Raw genomic sequence first — 27127 nt, 5'->3', positions numbered from 1 at the left:
AAAAGAAAATAAAATATCTACAAATACAACTTACACGGGATGTGAAGGACCTCTTCAAGAAGAAGTACAAACCACTGCTCAAGGAAATAAGAGAGGACACAAACAAGTGGAAAAACATTTCATGTTCATGGATAGCAAGAATCAATACTGTAAAAATGGCCATATTGCCCAAAGTAATTTATAGATTCAATACTATCCGTATCAAGCTACCATTGACTTTCTTCACAGAATTAGAAAAAACTACTTTAAATTTCATGTGGAACAAAATGAGCCCATTTAGCCAAGACAATCCTAAGCAAAAAGAACAAAGGTGGAGGCATCATGCTACCTGGCTTCAAACAATATTACAAGGCTACAGTAACCAAAACAGCATGGTACTGGTACCAAAACAGAGATATAGACCAATGGAACAGAACAGATCCCTCAGATATAATGCCACACATCTACTACAATCTAGTCTTTGACAAACCTGACAAAAACAAGAAATGGAAAAAGGATTCCCTATTTAATAAATGGTGCTGGGAAAACTGGCTAGCCATATGTGGAAAACTGAAACTGGATCACTTCCTACACCTTATACAAAAATTAACTCAACATGGATTAAAGACTTAAATGTAAGACCTAAAACCATAAAAATCCTGGAAGAAAACCTGGGCAATACCATTCAGGACATAGGCATGGGCAAAGACTTCATGACTAAAACACCAAAAGCAATGGCAACAGAAGCTAAAATTGACAAATGGGATCTAATTAAGGAGCTTCTGCACAGCAAAAGAAACTATCATCAGATTGAGCAGGCAACCTACAGAATAGGAGAACATTTTTGCAATCTATCCATCTGACAAAGATCTAATATCCAGAATCTACAAGAAACTTAAGCAAATTTACAAGAAAACAAAAACATCAAAAAGTGGGTGAAGGATATGAACAGACACTTTTCAAAAGAAGACATTTATGCAGCCAACAAACATATGCAAAAAAAAGCTCATCATCACTGGTCATTAGAGAAATGCAAATCAAAACCACAATGAGATACCATCTCACACCAGTTAGAATGGCGATCATTAAAAAGTCAGGATACAACAGATGCTGGAGAGAATGTGGAGAAATAAAAACGCTTTTTACATTGTTGGTTGGAGTGTAAATTAGTTCAACCATTGCGGAAGACAGTGTGGTGATTCCTCAACGATCTAGAACCAGAAATACCATTTGACCCAGCAATCCCATTACTGGTTTTATACCCAAAGGATTATAACACATTCTACTATAAAGACACATGCACACGTATGTTAACTGCAGCACTATTCACAATAGCAAAGACTTAGAACTGACCCAAATGCCCATCAATGACAGACTGGATAAAGAAAATGTGACCATCATTCTCAGCAAGCTATCACAAGAAGAGAAAACCAAACACCACATGTTCTCACTCATAAGTGGGAGTTGAACAATGAGAACATATGGGCACAGGGAGTGGAATATCACACACCGGGGGACTGTCAGAGGGTGAAGGGCTAGGGGAGGGATAGCATTAGGAGAAATACCTAAGGTAGGTGACTGGTTGATGGGTGCAACAAACCACCATGGCACGTATATACCTATGTAACAAACCTGCATGTTCTGCACATATTTAAAAGATTATTTGTGGAGAAGATTAATAATATCGATGAACACGTAACAAGACTTATCAAGAAAAAGGGAGAAAAAACCAAAAATGATCAGTATCATGAATGAAAAAGGGATATTATTACAGATTGTATAGATATAGTACAGCCTGTAGTTATACTACAGTTATAGTAGATATAGACACAAGGATTAAGATAATGAAACAGAATAATATCCAGCCCACTTGCTCTTGTTGCTGTTACCTGATTTAAAACAAAGATGGCACTGCAATGCAGTGGGGAAAGTATAATCTTTACCACAAAAACTTTTTACACAACTCAATATATATATAGAAAAACAGTAACTTTCAATCTTAATTCATACAATACACAAAAACCTGTTTCTAATGGATTAAAAACCTAAGTGTCAAAGGAAAATGAATAAAGCATCTTTAAAAAATAATAGAATATCTTTATGGCTTTGGATGGGCAAATATTTCTTAAATAGGACAAACAAAGCATTAACCAATGATAAAACAAACTACCCAATTAAAAAAGGGCCAAATATTTTATCAAGGCTTTCTGCAAACAGAAATCCAAATGGCCAATAGATATATAAAAAGATAATAATTCTTCCAAACCATTGTCTATGATATTACAACAAGTTGCAAGATTAACCAAGAAAAGAAGAGAGAAAAGAAGCTCAATTAGAAATGAAACAGGAGACATTACAACCAAACCAGAGAAAGACAAAAGATCACACAAGGCTAGTATGAACACCTTTACTAGCATAAACTAGAAAACATAGAGGAGATGGAAAAGTTCCTGGAAAGATACAACTCTCCCAGCTTAAATGAGGAAGAATTAGAAATTCTAAACAGACCAATAACAAGGAGAGAGATTGAAATAGTAATAAAAAATTTACAAAAAAAAAAGGTGCAGTACCAGATGGATTCACAGCTGAATTCTACCAGACATTCAAAGAATTGGTACCAATCCTATTGATGCTATTCCACAAGATAGAGAAAGAAGGAATCCTCTCTAAATCTTTCTGTGAAGCCAGTATCACCTAATACCAAAACCAGAAAGGACATAACATCAACAAAAAAACAACTACAGACCAATATCCCTGATGGACATGGATGCAAAAATCCACAAATAAATACTAGATAACTGAATCCAACATCATATCAAAAACATAATCTACCATGATCAAGTGAGTTTCATACCAGGATGCAGGGATCATTTAATAGAAACAGGTTAATGACTTGTGTCATTAAACGGAATACACCACATAAACAGAATTAAAAACAAAAATCGCATGATCTTCTTGATAGACGCAGAAAAGCATCTGACAAAATTCAGCATCCATTCATGATTAAAACCCTCAGCAAAATCGGCATACAAGGGACATACCTCAGTGTAATAAATGCCATCTATGGGAAACCCACAGCCAACATAATACTGAACGGGGAAAAGTAGAAAGCATTCCCTCTGAAAACTGGAACAAGACAAGGATGCCCACTCTCACCACCTCTATTCAACACAGTACTGGAAGTCCTAGCAACGGCAATCAGACAAAAGGTGGAAATAAAGGGCATCCAAATCGGTAAAGAGGAAGTCAAATTGTCACTGTTTGCTGAAGATAAAAAGGAGGAAATAAAGGGCATCCAAATCGGTAAAGAGGAAGTCAAATTGTCACTGTTTGCTGAAGATATGATTGTATACCTAGAAAACCCTAAAAACTCCTGCAAAAAGCTCCTGGAACTGACAAATGTGTTCAGCAAAGTTTCAGGATACGAAATTAATGTACACAAATCAGCAGCTCTGCTATACAATAGCGACCAAGCTGAGAATCAAATCAAGAATTCAACCCCTTTTACAATAGCTGCAAAATAAATAAAATACTTAGGAATATACCTAACCAGGGAGGTGAAAGATCTCTACAAGGAAAACTACAAAATACTGCTGAAAGAAATCATAGATGAAACAAACAAATGGAAACACATCCCATCCTGATAGATGGATAGAATCAATATTGTGAAAATACCATACTGCCAAAAGCAATCTACAAATACAATGCAATCCCCATTAAAATACCATGATCATTCTTCACAGAACTAGAAAAATTCCCAAAATTCATATGGGACCCAAAAAGTATCTGCATAGCCAAAGCAAAGCTAAGCAAAAAGCATAAACCTGGAGGCAACACATTACCTAATTTCAAACTATACTATAAGGCCATAGTCACCAAAACAACATGATACTGCTGTAAAAATGGGCACATATACCAACGGAACAGAATAGAGAACCCACAAATCCAAATATTTACAGCCAACAGATCTTTGACAAAGCAAACAAAAACCTAAAGTGGGAAAAGGACACCCTATTCAACAAATAGAGCTGGGATAATTGGCTAACCACATCTAGGATAATGAAACTGGATCCTCATCTCTCACCTTACACAAAAATCAACTCAAGATGGATCAGATACCTAAATCTAAGACCTGAAACTATGAAAATTCTAGAAAATAATATCAAAAGACCCTTTTAGACATTGGCTGAAGCAATGATTTCATAACCAATAACCGAAAAGCAAATGCAATAAAAACAAAGATAAAGAGGTGAGACTTAATTAAACTAAAGAGCTTTTGCATGGCAAAAGAAACAGCAGAGTAAACAGACAACCCACAGAGCAGGAGAAAATATCCACAGTCTATACATCTGCCAAAGGACTAATATCCAAAATCTAGAAAGAACTCAAACAGATTAGTGAGAAGAAAACAATGCCATCAAAAATGGGGTAAGGACATGAATAGACAATTCTCAAAAGCAGATATACAAATGGCCAACAAACATATGAAAAAAATGCTCAATTTCACTAATAATCAGGGAAATGCAAATCAAAACCACAATGCAATACCACCTTACTCCTGCAAGAATGGCCATAATCAAATAAAAAAAAAAAGATGTTGGCATGGATGCACTGAAAAAGAAACACTTCTACATTGCTGATGGGAGTGTAAACTAGTACAGCCACTATGGAAAACAGTGTAGAGATTCCTTAAAGACCTAAAAGTAGATTTACCATTTGATCCAGCAACCCCACTCCTTGGTAACTACCCAGATGAAAAGAAGTTATTATAAGAAAGAGATACTTGCACACACATGTTTAGAGCAGCACGGTTTGCAATTGTAAAAATATGGAACCAGCCCAAATCCCCATCAGTCAATGAATAGGTAAAGAAAATATGATATACCATGATATACCGTGGAATACTACTACTCAGCCATAAAGAGGAATGAAATATTGGCATTTGCAGCAACCTGGATGGAATTAGAGACCATTATTCTAAGTGAAGTAACTCAGGAATGAAAAACCAAACATTGTAGGTTTTCACTCATACGTGGAAGCTAAGCTATGAGGATGTAAAGGCATAAGAATGATATAATGGACTCTTGGGACTCGAGGGAAAGGGTGAGAGGAGGGTGAGGGATAAAAGTCTATATACTGGGTACAGTGTATACTGCTCGGGTGATGGGTGCACCAAAATCTCAGAAATCACCACTAAAAAACTTATTTATGTAACCAAACACCACCTGTTCCCCAAAAACCTATTGTAATAAAAAATAATTAAAAAAATTAAAAGTGGCTAACACAGTAAGTTTTATGGCGAGTATATTTTATCACAATAAAACTAATTAATTAATTAGTTAAAAATTCTACTACTACTTTTGTTTAGGAAGAGAAGTAATCGTTAAACAAGAAATGTCACCACTAATAAAAGAATTTTTCAAATGATCTGGAATATAAAAATAAAGATATTCAATTGGATAACTTGGAAAAAACAAGCAATAAATAACCCCATGAAAAAGTGAACAAGACACATGAACAGATGCTTCTCAGAAGAAGATATAGAAGTATCCAACTAACACACAAAAACAATGCTCATCATCACTGTAATTATTGGAGAAACAAAAATTAAAACCACCAAGAAATACCATCTCACACCAGTCAGAATGGCTATTATTAAAAAGTTAAAAAAAATTACAGATGCTGGCAGGACTTCAGAGAAAAGGGAATGCTTATACATATTTGGTGGGAATGTCAGTTGGTTCAGTTCTTTGGAAGGCAGTTTGGTGATTACTCAAATAACTAAAAAATAGAACTACTATTCCACCTATCAATACTATTACTGGGTATATACCCAATGGAATATAAATCATTCTACCAAGAAGATACATGGATCTGTATGTTCATCACAGCACTATTCACAATAAAAAAGACATAGATTCAAAATAGATATCCATCAACTGTGGATTGTATAAAAAAAGTGATACATATACGCAATGGAATATTATGCAGCCAAAAAAAGAAGAAAATCATGACCTTTGCAGCAACATTAATGCAGCCTGAGGCCATTATTCTAAGTGGATTAATGCAGAAATTAAAAAACCAAAGACCGCATCTTCTTACTTATAAGTGTAAATTAAACATTGGGTAAACATTGACATAATGATAGGAACAGTAGACACTGGGGGCTACAAGGTGAGGATAAAAGGGAAAGTGTTAATGGTGGAAAACCTATCAGATACTATGCTCACTACCTGGGTAACAGGTTCAATCATACCTCAAACCTCAGCATCATGTAATATACCTTTTTAGAAACCTTGCACATGTACCCCCTGTTTCTGAAGTAAAAGTTGAAAGTAACCCCCCCCCCAAAAAAATAGAACTGTGATCCAACCCAATCATCCCATCACTGGGTATATATTGAAAGCCAAATATTGTTCTACCTAAATGACACATGCACCTGCACGTCTACAGCAGCACTATTCATAATAGGAAAGACATGGAATCAAACTAGGTGCCCATCAATGGTGGATTGGATAAAGAAAATGTGGTATCACAGAGTACTATGCAGCCCATAGAAAAGAATGAATTCATTTGCAGAAGCATGGATGGAGCTGGAGGCCAATATCCTAAGCAAACTAACACAGACAGAAAACCAAATACCGCATGTTCTCACTTATAAGTGGGAGCTAAACATTGTGTACACATGGACATAGAGTTTAGAAAAATAGACACAGGAGACTATAAGCTTGGGGAGAGTTTGAAGGGGGCAAGGGTCAAAAAGGTACCTATTGGGAGCTATGCTCACTAGCTGGGTGACAGGTTCAATTATATGACAAACATGCAGTAGACCTTTGCAAGAAACCTGCATATGTACTCCCTCAATCTAAAATAAAAATTGAAAATAAAGTAAAATAAAAAACCAACAAATTTTTGATACTTATTTGTGGCCAAACATATGATGTATCCTGGAGTAACTTCCACATGCTGTTGACAAGAATGTGTATTCTGCAGCTGTTGGGTGGATTGTTCTGTAAATGTCTATTAGTACCATTTGGTCTAGAGCAGTGATCCCCAAATTTTTTGGCACCAGGAAGTGGTTTCATGGGAGACAATTTTTACATGCACTGTGGGGTGAGATGGTTTTGAGATGAAGCTGTTCCACCTTAGATCATCAGGCATTAGTTAGAGTCTCATAAGAAGCACACAACCTAGATCCCCTGCATACTCAGTTCACAAAAGGGTTCATGCTCCTATGAGAATCTAATGCTGCTGCTGACCTAACAGGAGGCAAAACTTATGTGGTAATGCTTACTCACCTACTACTCACCTTCTGCTGTGCAGCCAGTTTCTAACAGGCGATGGACTGGTACTGGTCCATGGCCTGGGGGTTGGGGACCCCTGGTCTAGAGTATAGTTTATATCTGAGTTTTCATTAATTTTGTGCCTAGATAATCATTCCATTGCTGAAAGTGAATGAAGTCCCCAACTATTATTATACGGCAGGCTACCTCTCCATTTATATCTAATATTTGCCTTATATATTTGTGTGCTCCAGTGTTGGGTGCCTATATATTAACAATTGTTATATCCTTTTGCTGAATCAACTTTTGTCATTATAAAATGATCTTCTTAGTCTCTTTTTCCAGTAACAACTGGAACTGGAAAAACAGGTAATATGAGTCTCTCATGGGCAGCATACAGCTGGGTTATGTTTTTCTTATCTGGGTTATATTTTTTTATCTATTCATCCACTTTATATGTTTCAATTGTAGAATTTGATTCATTTACATTTAAGGTTATTATTGGTTACTAAGGACTAGCTTCGGCCATTTTGTTAAATATTTTGTATCCTTTGTTCCTTTCTTCACCTCTCATTTTTTTACGTTTGTCATTTGGGGGTTTTCCATAGTAATAAGCTTTGTATTCCTTCCCCTTTCTTATATGTTTATGTGCTGTAATTTGCTGTTAGTGGCTACAATAGGGCTTACATGAAAAGCTTACAGTTATAATAAATAATTTTAAGTTGATAATAAGTTTGGTCATATACATTCTAGATTTCTTAAAATTCATAACTTTGTATCTCCATTTGCATGTTTTAATATTTTGTGTCCACTTACAACTTGTTGTAACTATAGGTATTATTTACCATTGTGATTTTAACCTTCATAGAGATTTGAAAAATTATATTACTTTATAATAATGGAGTGTTCTGAATTTCACAACAAATTTACCTTTATTAGTTATAGTTTCATATGATTTCCTCTTAGTAACTATATTTTTACTTCCAGCTGAATCACTCCCTTAAGCATTTAATGTAAAGATAATTGATGGTGAGTTTCCTCAACTTTTGTTTGTCTGGTAAAGACTTTATTTCTCTTTCATTTTGGAAGAATAGTTTTGTTGGGTATGGCATTTTTATCTCAATTTATTCCCCAGCACTTTGATATACCATCCCATTCTCCTTAGGCCTGCAAGGTTTCAGCTGATAAATCTGCTGTTAGTCAGATGGAGATCCTTTTATATGTGACTTGACAATTTTCTGATGTTTCTTTTATAATTCTTTAGGTCTTAACAGTGTGATTATAACAGGCCTCAGAGATGACCTCTTTGGGTTGAATCTGGAGTCCTTTGAGCTTCATGGATCTGGATATCCACATCTCTTCCAAAATTTGGGAAATTTTCAGCTACTATTTTGTTAAATAAGCTTTCTGTGCTTTTCTCCATCTCTTCTACTGAAATTTCTAGAATGCAGAAGTTTGTTTGATTAATGATGTACCACCTATTTCATTTGCTCTTTTACATTATTTGCTCTTTTACATTATTTTATTTTTATTCCTTTTGACTGGACTGTTTCAAAACACATGCCTCAAGTTTAAAAATTCTTTCTTCTGCTGGATCTAGTATACTGCTGAAGCTCTCAGTCTTATTTATTTCGTTGGTTGAATTCTTCAGCTCCACAATTTATGTTTGTTTCTTTTCCATTATATGTACCTCTTTGATCAATTTCTCATTCATACTATGAATTGTTTTTCTGATTTTGTTGCATTGTGTGTCTGTGTACTCTTGTATATTTCTGAGTTTTCTTGAGTCATTATTTTGAATTACTTTTTTAAAAAATTTAGAAATTTCCATTTTGGGGGGTCAGTTACCACAAAATTCTTGTGTTTCATTGGTAATGTCATATTTCCTTGACTTTTCATGTGTCTTGTGTCCCTATATTAATACCCATGCATAAGGTGGAATGGTTATCTTTTCCAGTATTATCAAGTGTCTTTCATGTGGAGATACTTTTACCTGCTGATGTTTCCTAGGGCTTGATTGGGTAGAGCAATGCTGGCTTTGATTCCAGTGAGTGCAATAGCATAGTCTCTATGCAGTTCCTTCAGCTGTAGTCAACACCAGCAATGCCTTTGTGAGCATCAGTGTCTCTGGTGCTGCTCCACTGTGGGTGGGACATAAGCTGCTCCACATGCAGAGGGAGTTCACGATTTATGCATTCATATGTGTGTTGTTCCATGGGGTATGCCACCAAGCTCTTTTGTGTGCCAAGAGAGCATACAGCTGGTCCTCTGCTTGTCTGCTGTTCCCCTTGGGGCAGGACACCAGGCTGGTTCTCACATCAAGAGAGTGCTGAGCTTGCCCACAAGCTTGTGCACTGCTCCCACATAGGCAAAGCACCAGCCTAGTTTGTCCACTGAGGGTGCATGCAGGGGCCTAGCTCTTTGTACTCAGCTTCTGTGCTGTGCACAGCACTAACTATTCTCTGGGTTTGGGGGTGGGGGTGGGTTCAGTGTGCCTTGTGTATTTGGCTGCTAGATTTGCAGCTGTTTTGCTGGAGCCAGGCTTGGAGTAACCAGGGTTGGGGTATGGTAGACACTGGAATGGGGTAGATGGAAGACCTCCTAGGCAGCTTGTTCCAAAGGGGAGTGACCCATAACAGTTTGGCTGAGTAATGGTGTACTACTAGGCATAAGCATGGTGTAATGATGGCAAAACCTCAGGGATGGAGGGATGAAGTGGTTATTGCCCTCATGAGCAAGACACAATATAGCAGTGGCTCCAGTTATAAGATAGCACTGTGCAGCAGCAGCTTAGGTCAAATAAGAACGGGGGCAAATGTGGGCTCTTTCTTTAACAATGCAGCTGTGTGAAATCCTGGCAGCTTCCCAAACTTGGCTCAGCATCTGTGAGGACTGCAGGATTCTTCAGCAGGAAGGACTGCAGACATCCATGATCTTAAGAGGGGCTGTTAGAAACCTCCTTCTTACTTTCTGGTGCAGAGGGAAGTCCCCCTTAGTTCTGAGTGAATCCCATTTGAGGAGATAAAGTAGCAGCAGCAGAGTGCTTTGCTTCCTTGTCTATGAAGCCATCCTGAGCCTGCATGTTCCACAGAGTCTCTGCTACTCCTTTGCAGTGCTCTAGCATCCTTTTTCAGATAATATAGTTAAAATGTAGTTGTTTATTCATTGTTTTTGCCCTTGTTTTATGAGAGGGAAAAGTATGAAGAGCTTCTAAATGGTCTTGCTGATATCAATCCTTTTTTAAATTTTTTGTAACTTTTGTTTTTATTTATATTTTACTAACAGTGTGTAGCAGTAAAGAATACAATGACTAGCAGTGCAATTTAGTGTCATTGCCTTGTTCATGCTAAGGTGCAGCCACTTTGGATAACATTGCTTTTGAAACATGACTACAAATGTCAACATAATGAAAAAGGCCAATTATATCTTAGCATTATTATAAAATAATTTCGACTTCATGGACCCTCTGACAGATTCTAAGTTAACCTTAGATGCTGACATTTTGTGCTTTCCTTTATAATAATCAACATCTTATCTGAATACATTATCACTTATATATGCTGTGCATGATATATTTCAATGTTTAAAAAGCAATGCAAGGTTATTTCGTATGAGTTTATACAATACAGAGATAAATATAGGAAAAGACATTTGACACACAACCACCACGTACACCTGAGCTAGCAAGGAGAACTGCCTGGAGAGTTGGCAGAGACAGAACTCCAGCCTGTATGGAGTCCAGAGGTTTTGTGTAGAAATGACTGCAGTGGAGCATAGCCATAGCTGCCAATTCCCCAAAGACTGCCATATTCCACCAGGCAGCTCTAGCCTTTGTTGGAACCGAAAAGAACATGGCTGTGTTGCCTGTGGGACAGGGCCAGTCTGATCTGAGCTCCCCCTTATCTGCTAACCTCTGCCAGGGTCCTGCCTAGCTACAGCCACTTGCAGTGCAGCCTCCACTGTTTACCAGCATCCACTGCCATCGATCCCTCAGTGGCAAGCCCTGCTTAACTGTTTGAGTGTTTTTGCAGACAGACTTCCAGCAGCACATGACCACCCACAGCCTTCCCTTGTGGGTGTATGCTTGCCCACAGTCTCCCCTCATCACCCTGCCAGCATGCACATGCGTATGGAAAACACACCACCCTGCAAGCATGAGCAAGCTTTGGGACCCCTGCTGCCCTACTGGCGTGCACCCATGTGGGGGATGACCACCAGCCCACTGGAGTACTTTTGCTAGCAGCGTCTGTTAGTGTTGTCACCAATGGGCTGGGAACACCTTGGCCCCTCCAGGGCAACAGATATTTAACCCCCAAGGGGCAAAAGAACAAAGCTGTGGGCCAGGTCCCAGTTCACCAGGGATAGAGCATGTAGCCCAGGAGTGCTCAGCTGAGTCTTAGATCCTGAAAGCATCTGAAAATGATGCCAATCAACTAAACCTAACTTATAACAGTCAAACCCTCAAGAACATCAAAGAAAGAAAAAAGCAAAAGCCTCATCCAAAAGGCAGCAACTCCAAAAACTAAAGGAACATCAGCCCACACAGATGGAAAAAAGAAAGAAAGAAAGAAAGAAATAGTGCAAGAACTCTGGCAACATTAGAAGTTAGAGTGTCTTCTTACCTCCAAACAAACTCACCAATGGTTCTTAAGCAGACTGTAATGGCTGAAATTACACACATAGAAATTAGAATCTGGACAGCAAGGAAGCTCATCAACATACAAGAGAAGCTTGAAAAACATCCAAGGGACACAATAAAATAGTTCAAGAGTTGAAAGATAGCTGCCATTTTAAGAAAAAACAAACTGATCTGAAAATGAAAAATTCACTGCAGGAAATTCAGAGTGCAATTGGAAGCATTAATAATGTAACAGACCAAACTGAGGAAAAAGTATCAGCACTCAGAAACTTCTCCTTTGATTCAACATAGGACGACAATGGTGAAGAATAGAGAAAAAATGAACAAAAGCTCTGAGAAATGCAGGATTCTATAAAAAGACAGAACCTCAGACTGAATGGCATTCCTGAAAGAGACAGAGAGAGCAAGCAATGTGGAAGAAATATTGGAGTATATTGTCCATAAAAACATCCCCAATGTTGCTAGAGAGATTGACATGCAAATATAGGAAACGCAGAGAACCCTTGCAAGATACTACACAAGACAACCATGCCAAAAGCACAGAGTCATCAGATTCTTCAAGGTCAATGTGAAAGAAAAAATGTTAATGGCAGCTAGAGAGAAGGAGCATGTCAACTACAAATGGAACCCCATCAGGCTAATAGCAGAACTTTCAGCAGAAATCTTAGAAGCCAGAAGAGAGTGGAGGCCTATAATCAGCATCCCTATACAAAAGAAATACCAACCATGAATGTCATATTCTACCAAACTAACTTCATAAGTGAAAGAGAAATAAAATCTTTTTCAGACAAGCAAATGCTACAAAATTTGTTAACGTCAGACCAGCCTTGCAAGGGGTCCTTAAGTGAGTGCTAAATATGGAAATGAAAGACCAGTACCTGCAGCCACAAAAACATGCAGAAACAACCACACAGTAAAAGTGGGAGACATCAACATGCCATTGACAAGTTACACAGATAAAGCAAAAAACAAACCAAGGTATTCTGGAATAAATCTTTATACTTGATCAATTGGACCTAATAGCTATCTACAGAATACTCCAACTAACAGTCAAATACACATTTTTCTCATCTGTATATAGCATATATTCTAAGCTCAATCATATGCTCCACCATAAAACACATCCAAACTAATTTTAAAAAATATATAATAACAACTACACTCATAGACCACAGTGCAATAAAAATAGAAATCAATACCAAGACAATCCCTCAAAACCACATAATTGCATGGAAATTAAGCAACATGCTCCTGAATGACTTTTTGGTTAAGATTGAAAGTAAAGCAGTAATCAAAAAACCTTTTTGAAATTAATGAAATCAGAGTCAATACATACCAGCATCTTGGGACACAGGGAAAACCTGTTAAGAGGGAATTGGAGAGTGCTGAGCAACTACATCAAGAAATTAGAAAAATCTCAAATTAATACCCTAACATTACACCTGGTGGAACTAGACAAGCAAGAGAGACTCTAAAGTTACTATTTAAAAAGAAATAACTAAAATTAAGAGCTGAGCAAAATCTAGATAGCAAAATCCATACAAAAGATCAACAAAACCAAAAGTTGAATTATTGGAAGAATTGACAAGACCAAAACACTAAGGGATCTATTAGCAAAAAAAAAAAAAAAAAAAAAAAAAAAGGAGAAGATCCAAATAAGCACAAGCAGAAGTAATGAAGATTATGTTTCATGTGACCACACAGAAACACAAAAAATCTGTAGAGACTATTACAAACACCTCTCTGCACACAACCTAGAAAACACAGAAGAAATGAATACATTCCTGGAAACTCACAACCTCCCAAGATTGAACCAGAAAGAAAATGAAACCCTGAAAAGACCAATAATGCATTCCAAAATTAAATCAGTAATTTAAAAACTACCAAGAAAAAAGCCCTGCACCAAACGGATTCATAGCCAAATTCTGCCAGATGTACAAAGAAAATCTGATACCCATACTACTTAAATTATTCCAAAAAGTCAAGGAGGGACTCTTCCCTAACTCATTCTGTGAAGCATGAATCATTCTGACACCTAAGCCCACCAATACAAAAAAAAAAAAAAAAAAAACCCTACAGGCCGACATCTATGATGAATATAGATGCAAAAATCCTCAACAACATACTAGCAAATGAAATCCTGAAGCATATAAAGAAGGTAATTAATGTCTTATTCCTGGGGTGCAGAGATTGCTCAACATATGCAAATCACTGAATGTGATTAACCACATAAACAGATTTCCTTTAAAAAATATATGACTATCTCAATGAATGCAGAAAAGGCTTTTGATAAAATTCATCATACCTCCAATGTTAAAAATCCTCTAAAAATTAGGCACCATAGAACATACCTCAAAATAATAAGAACCATCATTGAAAAACTAACAGCCAATGTTATCCTAAATTGACTAAAGCTGGAAGTGTTCCCCTTGAGAAGTGGAAAAAGACAAGGGTGCCCACCCTCATCACTCCTATTCAACATAGTGCTGGGAAGTCCTAGCCAGAGCAATCAGGCAAGAGTAAGAAAAAAAGGCATCCAAATAAAAGAAAGGAAGTCATTTTATTTCTCTTTACAGATTATATAGTCTTATACATAGAAAGTCCTAAACACTCTGCCAAAAGACTCCTAGAATTGATAAACTACTTAGAGTTTCAGGATACAAAATCAATGCACAAAAATCAGTAGTACTTTTATACACCAATAATGTTCATGCTGAGAGCCAAATGAAGAATGTAATATATTTATGATAGCCACAAAGAGAATAAAATACTTAGGAATATAGCTAACCAGGGAGGTGAAAGTTTTCTAGTTTGAGAATTATAAAACTTTGCTAAAATAAAACAGAGATGACAAAAAAAGTAAAACATTCTATGCCTATGAATTTGAAGAATTAATATTGTTAAAATGGCCATACTTCCCAAAGCCATTTACAGATTCCTTGCTATCCCCATCAAACTATCAATGTGATTTATTGCAGAATTAGAATAATCTATTCTAAAATTCATATGGAACCAAGAAAAGCCCGAATAGCCAAAGCAATTTTAAGTAAAGAGAACAAAGCTGGAGGCATCAGATTATTCAACTTCAAATTATACTACAAGGCTGCAGTAACCAAGCAACATCATATTGTTATAAAACCAGACACCTAGACCAATGGAACAGGATAGAGAACCCAGAAATAAAGCTTCAAATCTATAACAACCTGGTCTTCCACAAAGTTGACAATAACAAGCAATGGGGAATGAAGTACCTATCAATAAATGGTGTTTAGATAACTGGCTAGTCATGTGCAAAATACATTTCACCATATTCAAAACTTAACTCAAGATTGATTAGACATATATAAGACTAAACTTATAAACATCATAGAAGAAAATCTAGAAAACACCATCTGGATATCATCCTTTGGAAAGAATTTATATCTAAGTACCCAAAAGCAGTTGCAACAAAAACAAAATTTGACAAGTAGGACATAATTAAGTGAAAGAGCTTTTGCACAGCAAAAGAAACCATCAACAGAGTAAACAGAAAACTTCTAAAATGAGAGAAAATATTTGCAAACTATGTATCTGACAAAGGCCTAATATCCAGTTCTGGGATACATGTGCAGAACATGCAGGTTTGTTACATAGGTATACACGTGCCATGGTGGTTTCCTGCACCCATCAACCCGTCATCTACATTAGGTATTTCTCCTAATGCTATCTGTCCCCTAGCCTCCCACTCACCGACAGGCCCCGGTGTGTGATGTTCCTCTCCCTGTGTCCGTGTGTTCTCATTGCTCAACTCCCACTTATGAGTGAGAACATGTGGTGTTTGGTTTTCTGTTCTTCTGTTATTTTGCTGAGAATGATGGTTTGCAGCTTCATCCATGTCCCTGCAAAGGACATGAACTCATCTTTTTTTGTGGCTGCATAGTATTCCATGATGTATATGTGCCACATTTTCTTTATCCCCTGTTCTTAAAATAAAATTTAAAAAAAAAATCAAACTCTAGGGTCAAGAACAAAGAAAGGACCATAAAATCGGTAACATGGAGCAAATAACTTATGAGGAGCTCTGATAGTCTGAAAGCAAACTTCTCAGCAGAAATCTTACAGACAAGAGGAGAGTGGGATGCTATCTTCAAAATAATGAAGGAAAAAAATCTTTGAACTTAGACTATTGTGCCTACCAGAGTTTCCTTCAAACATGAAAAAAATATAATGAGTTTTCCAGACAAACAAGATGAGGGATTTCATAACCACTAGAACTGTCATATAAGAAACACTAAAGGGAATTGTTCAATCTGAGAGAAAAGGATGCATTTTATCCAATGACTGCAAAATACACAACCTTCTCATCATTTCATGGACATTCTCCAAGAGAGAACACATATTGGGCTACAAAGAAAGTCTTACAATTTAAAAAAATATATATAACATCACATATCTTCTTTGACCTCAATTAAATAATACTGGAAATCAATAACAAGAGGAATTTTGGAGACTAAACAAATACATGAAAATTAAATAGCATGCTGTGGAGCAAACAATAAGTAAATAAAGAAATTTAGGAAAAAATCTTAATTTCTTGACAGAAAAATAAAATGGAAATACAAAATATCAAAACCCATGGGATACATTAGTAGTTGTACTAAGAGGAAAGTTTATAGAAATAAATGCATACATCAAAAAAGTAGAAAGAGTTTATAAACAACCTCATGCTGCACCTTTGAGAACTAGAAAAGCAACAACATGCCAAACCTTAAATTAATAGAAAGAAGTTATTATGAATAACTATATGCCAATAATTTTGAAAAACTAAAAAAAAGTATTTACATATATAACCTAAGATGGTGAGCCATGGAAAAATAAAAAATCTGAGCAAACTAATTATGACTAATGAGATAGAAGCAGTAACCTGATGGTTTCACTGCTGAATTCTATCAAATATTTAAGAAAGAACTAATTATAATTCTATTCAAATTATCCAAAAAATTATGGAGAAGGGAGGGAGAGACTGGATAAAGAAAATGTGGTACATATACACCATGGAATACTATGCAGCCATAAAAAGGAATGAGATCATGTCCTTTGCAGGAATGTGGATGAAGCTGGAAGCCATCATCCTCAGCAAACTAACACAGGGATGGAAGACCAAACACTGCATGTTCTTACTCATAAGTGGCAGTTGAACAATAAGAACACATGGACACAGGGAGGGGAACAACACACACCGGGGCCTGTCGGTGGGTGGGGGTGAGGGGAGGAAGAGCACTAGGGCAAATAGCTAATGAATGTGGGTCTCAAAACCTAGATGACGGGTTGATAGGTGCAGCAAACCACCATGGCACACCTATACCTATGTAACAAACCTACACTTTCTGCACTTGTATCCTAGAACTTAAAGTAAAATTAAGAAAATTTAAAAACAAGAAAACAATTTTTAAAAAGGGTTTATGAATTATCTGATAAAGAATTCAAAATAACCATCTTAAAAATGCTCAATAACTAAAAGAGAAAACAGACAAAATGAGAATATCAATAAAGAGATAGAACCTATTTTAAAAAACTAAGTTCTGAGGCTGAAGAATAGAATAACGGAATTGCAAAATTTGGTAGAGGGGTACAAAAGCAGACTAGATCAAGCAGAACAAATAACTAGCAAACCTTAAAAGAGGTCATTTAAAATTTTCATCTCAGATAAGCAAAAAAGAAACAAATGAAGGAAAGTGAAGAGAGTCTAAGAAACTCATGTGACACCATCAACCGGACAAATGTATGCATATGAAATACCCATAAAAAAGTAAAAGGGAAGAGGAATTATTTGAAGAAGGAAGGCCAAAAACTTCTCAATTTTGAGGAAAGTTACATAAAAATGGGAAAAGCTAAAAAATGAAACTCTAAGATAAACCCAAGCAGACTCATACCAAGACAAATTATAATCAAGCAGTCAAAAATCACAGATAAAGAGAGAATCTTATAGGTAGCAGGAGAATAGCTACTCACTGTGCAGAAAGAAGTTTCCATAAGACTATCACCATATTTCCCAGCAGAAACCTTACAGTACAGAAAGGACTGGAATGATATATTCAAAGGGCTGAGAAAAAAAAAAAAACCCTGAAAAATAAGAACACTATGTTCAGCAAAACTGTTCTTCAAAACTGAAGGAAAAATTAAGACCTTCCAAGATAAACATAAACTGAGGTTTTTCATCCCCTTTACACCTGCCATCAAGAATTGCCAAAAGGAGTCCTTCAAGTTGAAATCAAAAGACACTTGTTAGCAACATAAAACCATAAATAACAAAGATCTCTGGTAGAGGTAAATACGCAGACAGATATTAAATCCTGTGATACTATAATATTGGTTTATAAATCACTTCTAATTCTGGTATGGAGATTAAAGGACAAAAACATGAAAATAACTATGAATCTATGATACCAGATGCACAATATAATTTTGACATCAATAACATAAAGAGGGGCAGATATGTACAAGAATAAAGTTTTCATATGTGGTTGAAGTTAATTTGTTGTCAGCTAAAATATATATTATTTGGGACAGGTGCAGTGGCCAGGCCTAAATAATGTACAAAACATGATTTCCAATCTATTGGAATAAAACTAGAAATCAATAGCGGAAGGGAAACTAGAAAATCCATGAAGACTGGAAATTTAACAATATACTCAAACAACCAACAAGTGAAAGAAGAAATCAGAATGAAAATTAGAAAATACCTTAAGACAAATTAAATTACAACATACCTAAACATATGGGATGCAGCAAAAGCTATATAAACAGGTTGGTATGTAGCAGTAAGCATTTACATTAAAGAAGAAGGAGGATCTTTTAGGAGTAAAATCATGGTTACCAGAGGCTGGTAAGGGTGGTGAAGGATGAGGGGAGGGAGGATTGTTAATGGGTACAAATACATAGTTAGATAGAATAAATAAGATCTAGTGTATGATAGCACAACAGTGTGACTACAGTCAGTCAACAGTAATATATTGTACATTTAAACATAACCGAAAGAGTATAATTGGATTGTTTGTAACACAAGAAGAGGATAAATGCTATAGGTGATGAAAATCCCATTCACCCTGATGTGATTACTATGCATTTTATGCCTGTATCAAAATATCTCATGTACCCCATAAATATATACACCTACTATGTACCCACAAAAATAAAAAATAACTCACAAGTGCTCACAAGGATGTAGAGGAATCAGAAATTTTTGTACTGTTGCTGGGAATGCAAAAAGGTTCAGCCTCCATTAAAAACATTATGAAGATCCCCCAAAAATGTAAAAATAGGAGATTCACATGATCCAGCAATCTCACTTCTAGATATTTATCCACCTAAATACTCAGATCTTGAATTCTAGAATTTCAAAGAGATTTAGCATTCTGAATATCAATGCAGCACTACTTACAATAACCAACAGGTGGGAATAACCTAAATGTCCATCAACAGATGAACAGATTGAGAAACTCTCTCTCTATATATATACACACACACACATACATATATAATGGAAATTGTTGAGCCTTCATAAACAAGGAAACCTTGCAAAATGCAGCACTATAAATGTATCTTGAGGACATTATGCTAAATAAAACAGAAGGACAAATACTGTGTGATTCCACTTATATGAGGTATCTAAATTTGTCAAACTCATAGAGGCAGAGAGTGAAATGATGATTGTCAGGAGATGGAGAAAGGGAGAAATGGGGAATTGCTATTCATGTGATATAAAGTTTTGGTTATGCAAGATGAATAAATACTAGAGATCTGCTGTAAAGTATTGCGCCCAAATGAAGACTACTGTTTGGAAACTTAAAAATCAGTTAAGAGGGTAGATGTCATGTTAAATGTTCTTACCAAAATACAATACAATTTTTAAAATAAAATTTAAAAAAAAAAGATCTCAAACTAACTACCTAACTTTTCACCTCAAGGGACTAGGCAAAGAAGAACACTATAAAGCCAACGTTATCTGAAGGAAAGAAATAATAAAAAGTAGAGCAGATTCATCCATGTCCCTGCAAAAGACATAAACGTATCCATTTTTATGGCTGCATAGTATTCCATGGTGTATATTTGCCACATTTTCTTTAACCAGTCTATCATTGATGGGCATTTGGGCTGGTTCCAAGTCTTTGCTATTGTGAACAGTGCTTCAATAAACATACATGAACATGTGTCTTTATAGTAGAATGATTTATAATCCTTTGGGTGTATACCCAGTAAAGGGATTGCTGGGTCAAATGGTATTTCTGGTTCTATACCCTTGAGCAATCACCACACTGTCTTCACAATGGTTGAACTAATTTACACTCTAACCAACAGTGTAAAAGCATTCCTATTTCTCCACATCCTCTCCAGCATCTGTTGTTTCCTGACTTTTTAATTATCGGCACTCTAACTGGCATGAGATGGTATCTTATCGTGGTTTTGATGTGCATTTCTCTAATGACCAGTGATGATGAGCTTTTTTTCATACATTTGTTGTCTGCATAAATGTCTCCTTTTGAGAAGTCTCTATTCATATCCTTTGCCCACTTTTTGATGAGGATGTTTGTTTTTTTCTTGTAAATTTGTTTAAGTTTCTTGTAGATTCTGGATATTAGCCCTTTGTCAGATGGATAGATTGCAAAAATGTTCTCCCATTCTATAGGCTGCCTGTTCACTCTGATGATAGTTTCTTTTGCTGTGCAGAAGCTCTTTAGGTTATTTAGATCCCATTTGTCAATTTAGGCTTTTGTTGCCATTGTTTTTGGTGTGTTAGTCATGAAGTCTTTACCCATGCCTATGTCCTGAATGGTATTGCCTAGGTTTTCTTCTAGGGTTTTCATGGTTTTAGGTCTTACGTTTAAGTCTTTAATCCATCCTGAGTTAATTTTTGTATAAGGTGTAAGGAAGGGGTCCAGTTTCAGTTTTCTGCATATGGCTAGCCGGTTTTCCCAGCACCATTTATTAAATAGGAAATCTGGAAGCCATCATTCTCAGCAAACAAACACAGGAGCAGAAAACCAAACATCACATGTTTTCACTCATAAGTGGGAGTTGAACAATGAGAACACATGGACACAGGGAGAGGAACATCGCATATCAGGGCTTGTCAGAGGGTGGAGGGCTAGGGGAGGGATAGCAGTAGAAAAAATACCTAATGTAGCTAGCAGGTGGATAGGTGCAGCAAATCACCATTGCACATATATACCTATGTAACAAACCTGCACATTCTCCACATGTATCCCAGAACTTAACGTATAATAATTAAAATAAATAAATAATAAAAATTAAAATTAAAGCAGTGATAAATAAAACAGAATTTAGTAAGTTAAAAAATCAACAGAAAAAACAACAAAATTAAGAACTGGGTTTAGTAAGATATCAACAAAATTGACAAGCTTGTAGCTAGGTTGACTAAGAAAAAAGAGAAACCTCAAGTAACTAAAAACAGAAATAAAAGAGTGGACATTATAAATGATGACACAGAAATAAAAAGTCTTATAAAGCAATACATTAAAAAATATAGATCAATAAATTTGGTAACCTAGAGAAAACCTATAAATTACTAAAAACACACAACATACTAAGAGTGAATCATGAAGAGAGAAAAAATCTGAAAGAACCTATAGCTAGTAAAGAAATTGAATCAGTAATTTAAAACTTCACAGCACAGGAAATCCCAGGAACAGATACCTTCACAGAAGAATTCTATCTAACATTTTTTTTTAAATAATACTAATCATCTTCAAATTCATCCAAAAATTGAATATAGTATTTCCAAACTCATTTTACAAAGCCAGCGTTACCCTGATACCAAACCATATACTGTTACTACAAGAAAACTATAGACCAATATCCCTGATAAACATTGATGCAAATATATTCAACAAACTACTAGTAAAATAGAATCCAAGAACACATTACCAGAGTGGCCATGTAAAATGTATTGCTGGAATGAAACAATTGTCCTAAATATGAAAATCAATGTATTAATCCACATTAATAAAATTAAGAGAAAACCCAGATGACTATCTCAATTGATGCAGAAAATCATATGAAACAATTCAACCCTCCTTCATGACAAAAAAGCCAACAAATAAAGAATAGACAATAATTACCTCAACATAATAAAGGCTATATATGAAAAGTTCAAAGCTAACATGCTCAATGTTGAAAGACTGAAAATTTTTCATCTAAAATGAAGAACAAAGAAGGAATGACTATTCTTGCCCCATCTATTCAATATAAAACTGAAAGTTCTAGTCAGAATAATTAAGTGACAAAAATAAATAAAAGACAACAAAATTTGAAAGGAACACATGAAGTTATTTCTGCAGATTGCATGATCCTGTATGTAGAAAACCCTAAAGAGTCCATAAAGAGAAACTGTTAATGGTTAAAAATGAATTCGAAGAAGTTAATAGTTATTAAAAAAAATAAATCAGTTACACTTCAATGAACTAATAATGAACAATCTGAAAATGAAATTAAGAAAGCAATCCCATTCACAATGGCATGAAAAGGAGTAAAATAGAAACAAATTTAACAACAGAGGAAAAATATTTGTACATTGAAAACTACAAACCATTGCTGAAATAAAGCATAAATACATGGAATGGCATTTCATGTCCATGGATTATTTTTTCTTCCCTTAGAAATGTGTTTTATTCTCATGGGTTGACACCTAATTGTTAATATAAATGGTAAATTTCACATTGTTCCCTAAAATAAGACAGATATTCTGCTGGCAAGTAGAAAAATAGACTAATTTCATTTTTATCTGTTAAGATATCTTACTAAAAAAAAGACAAAGAAGCCAATTTTAAATTTTAGAAACAAACAATTTTGGCACTTGTTTAACCAACACATGCTTTTGTATTCAGAACTAACCTAAGAGGTAAGTATTATCCCATTTTCAAAGATGGGGAAACTGAGACTCTGGAGGTTATTTAAAATAACAAAAGTGCATATTTAGTAACAGGCATAGTTACAATTCGAATTCAAAAAAATGTTTATTCCTGTATAAATGTAATACCTACTTAGTAGAGAATATTTGATAAAAAAAGTAAGAAGAAAATGAACGCAAATTCCTGACAGTGCTAGCCAGATAAACATTTTGGTACACTCTGTTCAGTCCTTTTGCTGTGTATATGTTTTAAAATGTGAACACAAGACATATCAAACTAGACATATTAATATTTTAAAAATTAGCATCTAATTTTTTAAAAAAGCATACATATTATGGAAAATTTGGAAAATACTGAAATGAATAAAAATTAAATTTACCTAGAATCTCATTAGCAAAAAATACCCATAATTAATATTTTCATATGTTCCCATAGTCTTTTTATCTCAATTTTCTTTTTACATAGTTAAATTCATAATGTACAAGATTTTTATGTATACTTAACAAAGGTTTACTTAGATGACAACACAGACAAACTTGGTGACAGATTTGCCACTGAAGTAATTCAATGGGTTTTAGTTTTGTACAAATTTATGAGATGTATGTGCAGTTTTGGTATATGCACAGGTTACATAACAGTCAAATCAGGGCTTGCAGGGTATCCATCACCTGAATAATGTGCATTGTACCCATTAACAAATTTCTAATCGTGTTCCACTCTCTCAGCCTCACCCTTCTGAGTGTCCATCATCTATCATTCCACTCTCTGCATCCATGTAAAAAACGTTTTTAGCACCCACTTATGGGGGAGAACACGTAATACTTATCTTTCTGTAACGGGCATGTTTTGCTAAATATAATGATGTCAGTTCCATCCATGTTGCTGCAAAAGACATGATTTCATATGGCAGAATAGTATTCCATTGTGTATATATACCACAATTTATTTATCCAATCATATGTTGATGAACACTTAGGTTGATTCCATATCTCTGCTATTGTGAATAATGCTGTATAAACATACAAGTGCAGGTAGCTTTTAATATAATTGCTTTCCCTTTGGGTAGCTATCCAGTAGAGAGATTGCTAGATCAAATGGTAGTTCTATTATTACCCCTTTGAAAAACCTCCATACTGTTTTTCACAGACTACACTTGTTTATATTGGCACAATGTGTAAGATTTTCTTTTCTCCAAATCCTCGCCAACATCTGTTACTTTCTGTATTTGTAATAATGCCCATTCTGACTGGAGTAAGATATAATCTCACATTGGTTTTGACTTGCATTTCTCTGATAGCTAGTGATACTGAGCGTTTTTCATATACATATTGGCCATTTGTATATCTTTTATTTGAAAAATGTCTGTTTATGTCCTTTGAATGAAATGTTTTATCATTGTTGAGTTGAGCTTGTTATATATTCTGAATATAAGTCTTCAGTTGAATGAATAATTTGCAAATACTTTCTTCCATTCAACAGGTTGTTTCATCACTCTGTTGATTACATCTTTGCTAGGAAAGGTTTTAAATTTAATTAAGTCACATTTGTCCATTTTTGTTTCTATTGACTGTGCTTTTGTGGTCTTAGTCATAAAGTATTTGCCTAGACAGATGTCCAAAATAATTTCCCCTTGGTTTTCTTTTTTTTTTCTTTTCTTTTTTTTTTTTATAATTTGGGGTCTTCTGTTTAGGTTTTTAATTAATTTTGAGTTGATTTTTGTATATGACAAAATAAAGTAGTCTAGTTTCATTCTTTTATATATGACTATCCAATTTTCCCAGCACCATTTATTGAAAAGTGATTCACTTCCACAATGTATATTATTGCTGCCTTTGTCAAAGATCACTTGGCTGTATTTATGTGGTTTTATTTCTGGGTTCTCTATTCTGTACCATTGACCTATGCATCTGTTTTTTTTACCAGAACCATGCTGTTTTGCTTACTGTTGCCTCATAATATTACCGAAGTGAGGTAATGCACTATTCTAGCTTTTTAATTTTTTCTCAGGAACACTTTAGTTATTAGGGTTCTTTTTTGGTTCCATATAAATTTTAATTTTTTATAATACTGTGAAAATCATGTTGGTATTTTGATAGGAATTGCACTGAATCTGTAGATTTCTTTGTGTAATATGGTCATTTTAATGATATTAATTCTTCTGATGTATGAGCATAGAATATTCTTCCATTTGTTTTTGAAATCTTCAATTGCTTTTATCTGTGTTTTGTAGTTTTCTTTGTAGTAATCTTTCTCCTCCTTGGCTAAATTTATAAGCAGGTATTTTGTTTGTTTTTGTAACTATCATAAATGAGATTGCCTTCATGCTTTCTCAGATCATAATTAGCATATAGAAATTATACTGATTTTGTGTGCTGATTCTTGTATCTTGAACCTTTCCTGAATTCATTTATCAAATTTAAATATTTTTGGTGAAGTTCTTAGGGTTTTTCTATATCTAAGATTATATCTTTGGCAAACAGAGATTATTTAACTTCCTCTTTTTCTAATTGGATGTCTTTTATTTATTGCTGTTGCCTGGTTGTTCTAGTTATCACTTCCAGTACTACATTGAAAAGTAGCAAACATGGGTATTCTCGTTTTGCTCCAGTTGTTAGAGGAAGTGCTTTCAGCATTTCCCCAGTTAGTATGATGTTACCTGGTGGGTTGTCATATGTGGCCTTTATTATTTTTAGGTATGTTGCTTCTGTGGCTAGTTTTTTGAATTTTTTACCATGAAGGCATGATAAGTTTTATCGAATGCTTTTTCTTTGACAATTGAAATGATAACAAGGTTTTTGTTCTTGATTCTGTTGATGTGATATATCACATTTACTTATTTGCCTATGTCGAACCATTTTTACATCCCTGGTATAACACCCACTTAATCATAGTATGTGGTCTATTTGACATGTTGTTAGATTCAACTTTGCTAGTATTTTGTTGAAGATATTTGTGTCTAGCTATATTAAAAATATTGGCATATATATATGTGCATATCTATATATATATATATATATATACATATATTTGCTTCCTTATTTTGTTTTGGTATCAGGGTGATCCTGGCCTTGATGAAGTTGGAATTAATTCACTCCTTTTCAAGTTTTTGGAATAATTTCAGTATGATTGGTATAGTTCTTTATTTATTTGGTAGAATTCAGCTGTGAATAATCCATTTTTGGCTTGTTTTTGTTTTGAGACTCTATAGCAGCCTCAGGCTCATTACTCATTCGTTGTCTGCTCAGATTTTCTATTTCTTCCTGAATCAATCTCAATAGATTTTATGTTTCCAGAAATGTATCTGTTTCTGATAGGTTTTCTAGATTCTAAGCATACAGTTTTCATAATAGTCTCCAATAATCTTTTTTTATATCTGTGGTATAAATTTCAATGTTTCCTTTGTCATTTCAGTGTTTATTTTGGTCTTCTTCCTTTTTTGTTAGCTTAGCTCACAGTTGATCAATTTTCTTTATCTGTCCAACTTCCAATTTCATTGATTCTTTGTATTATGTTTTTAGCCTCAACTTCATTTAGCTCTGTTTTAATATTTGCTATTTCTTTTCTTCTGCTAAATGTAATCTTGATTAGTTCAGGCTTTTCTAGTTGCTTAATATGCATCATTAAATTGTTACTTTGTAATCTTTGTACTTTTTTTGGATGTAAGCCTTTATTACCATATACTTCTCTCTTAACACTCCTTTTGCTGTATCCAACAAGTTTTACTACATTGCATTTCAATTTTTGTTTCAAATATATTTTGCTTTCCATCTTAAATTCTTTATTGACCCAATGGTCATTCACAAACATGTTGTTTTCTTTCCATATATTTGTATACTTTCTAAAGTTCCTGTTGGTATTAATTTCTAGTAGTGTTCCACTGTGGTCTGAAAAGATACTTGATATAATTTCAATTTTTAAAAATTGTGTTGAAGCTTTTTCTTGTGGCCTATCCTGTGGTTTATATTGGAGAATGTTCGATGTGTTGATGAAAAGAATGTATATTCTTCAGTTGTCAGGAAGAATGTTCTCTAAATATCTATTACATCCATTTAGATTTATAGCCTAGTTACAACAAATGTTCTTTGTTGAATTTTTGTCTTGACAATCTGCCTAATGTTGTGAGTGGAGAATTAAATCCCTAATTATTATTGTATTGCAATCTATCTCCTCTTTTGGTCTAGTGATATTTATTAATCTGGATGCTCCAATGTTGGGTAAATACATAGTTAGAATTGTTACATTCTCTTGCTGAATTGATTTCTTTATCATTATATAATCACCTTTTTAATTGTTTTTGACTTAATGTCTGTTTGATCTTA

General features: G+C 34.9%; 1 protein-coding gene across 1 annotated transcript in view; it reads right to left on the bottom strand.

Moving 5' to 3' along the window:
- Window positions 1-27127, bottom strand: part of FAAH2 (fatty acid amide hydrolase 2) — a 210219-nt gene that overhangs the window by 119180 nt on the left and 63912 nt on the right. The gene's annotated exons all lie outside the window — the stretch shown is intronic.

The sequence above is a fragment of the Pan paniscus genome, chromosome X (genome assembly GCF_029289425.2).
Source record: "Pan paniscus chromosome X, NHGRI_mPanPan1-v2.0_pri, whole genome shotgun sequence".
Taxonomy (NCBI): domain Eukaryota; kingdom Metazoa; phylum Chordata; class Mammalia; order Primates; family Hominidae; genus Pan; species Pan paniscus.
The sequence above is the reverse complement of the archived record's forward strand: the minus strand, read 5'-3'. Positions and strand labels throughout refer to the sequence as shown.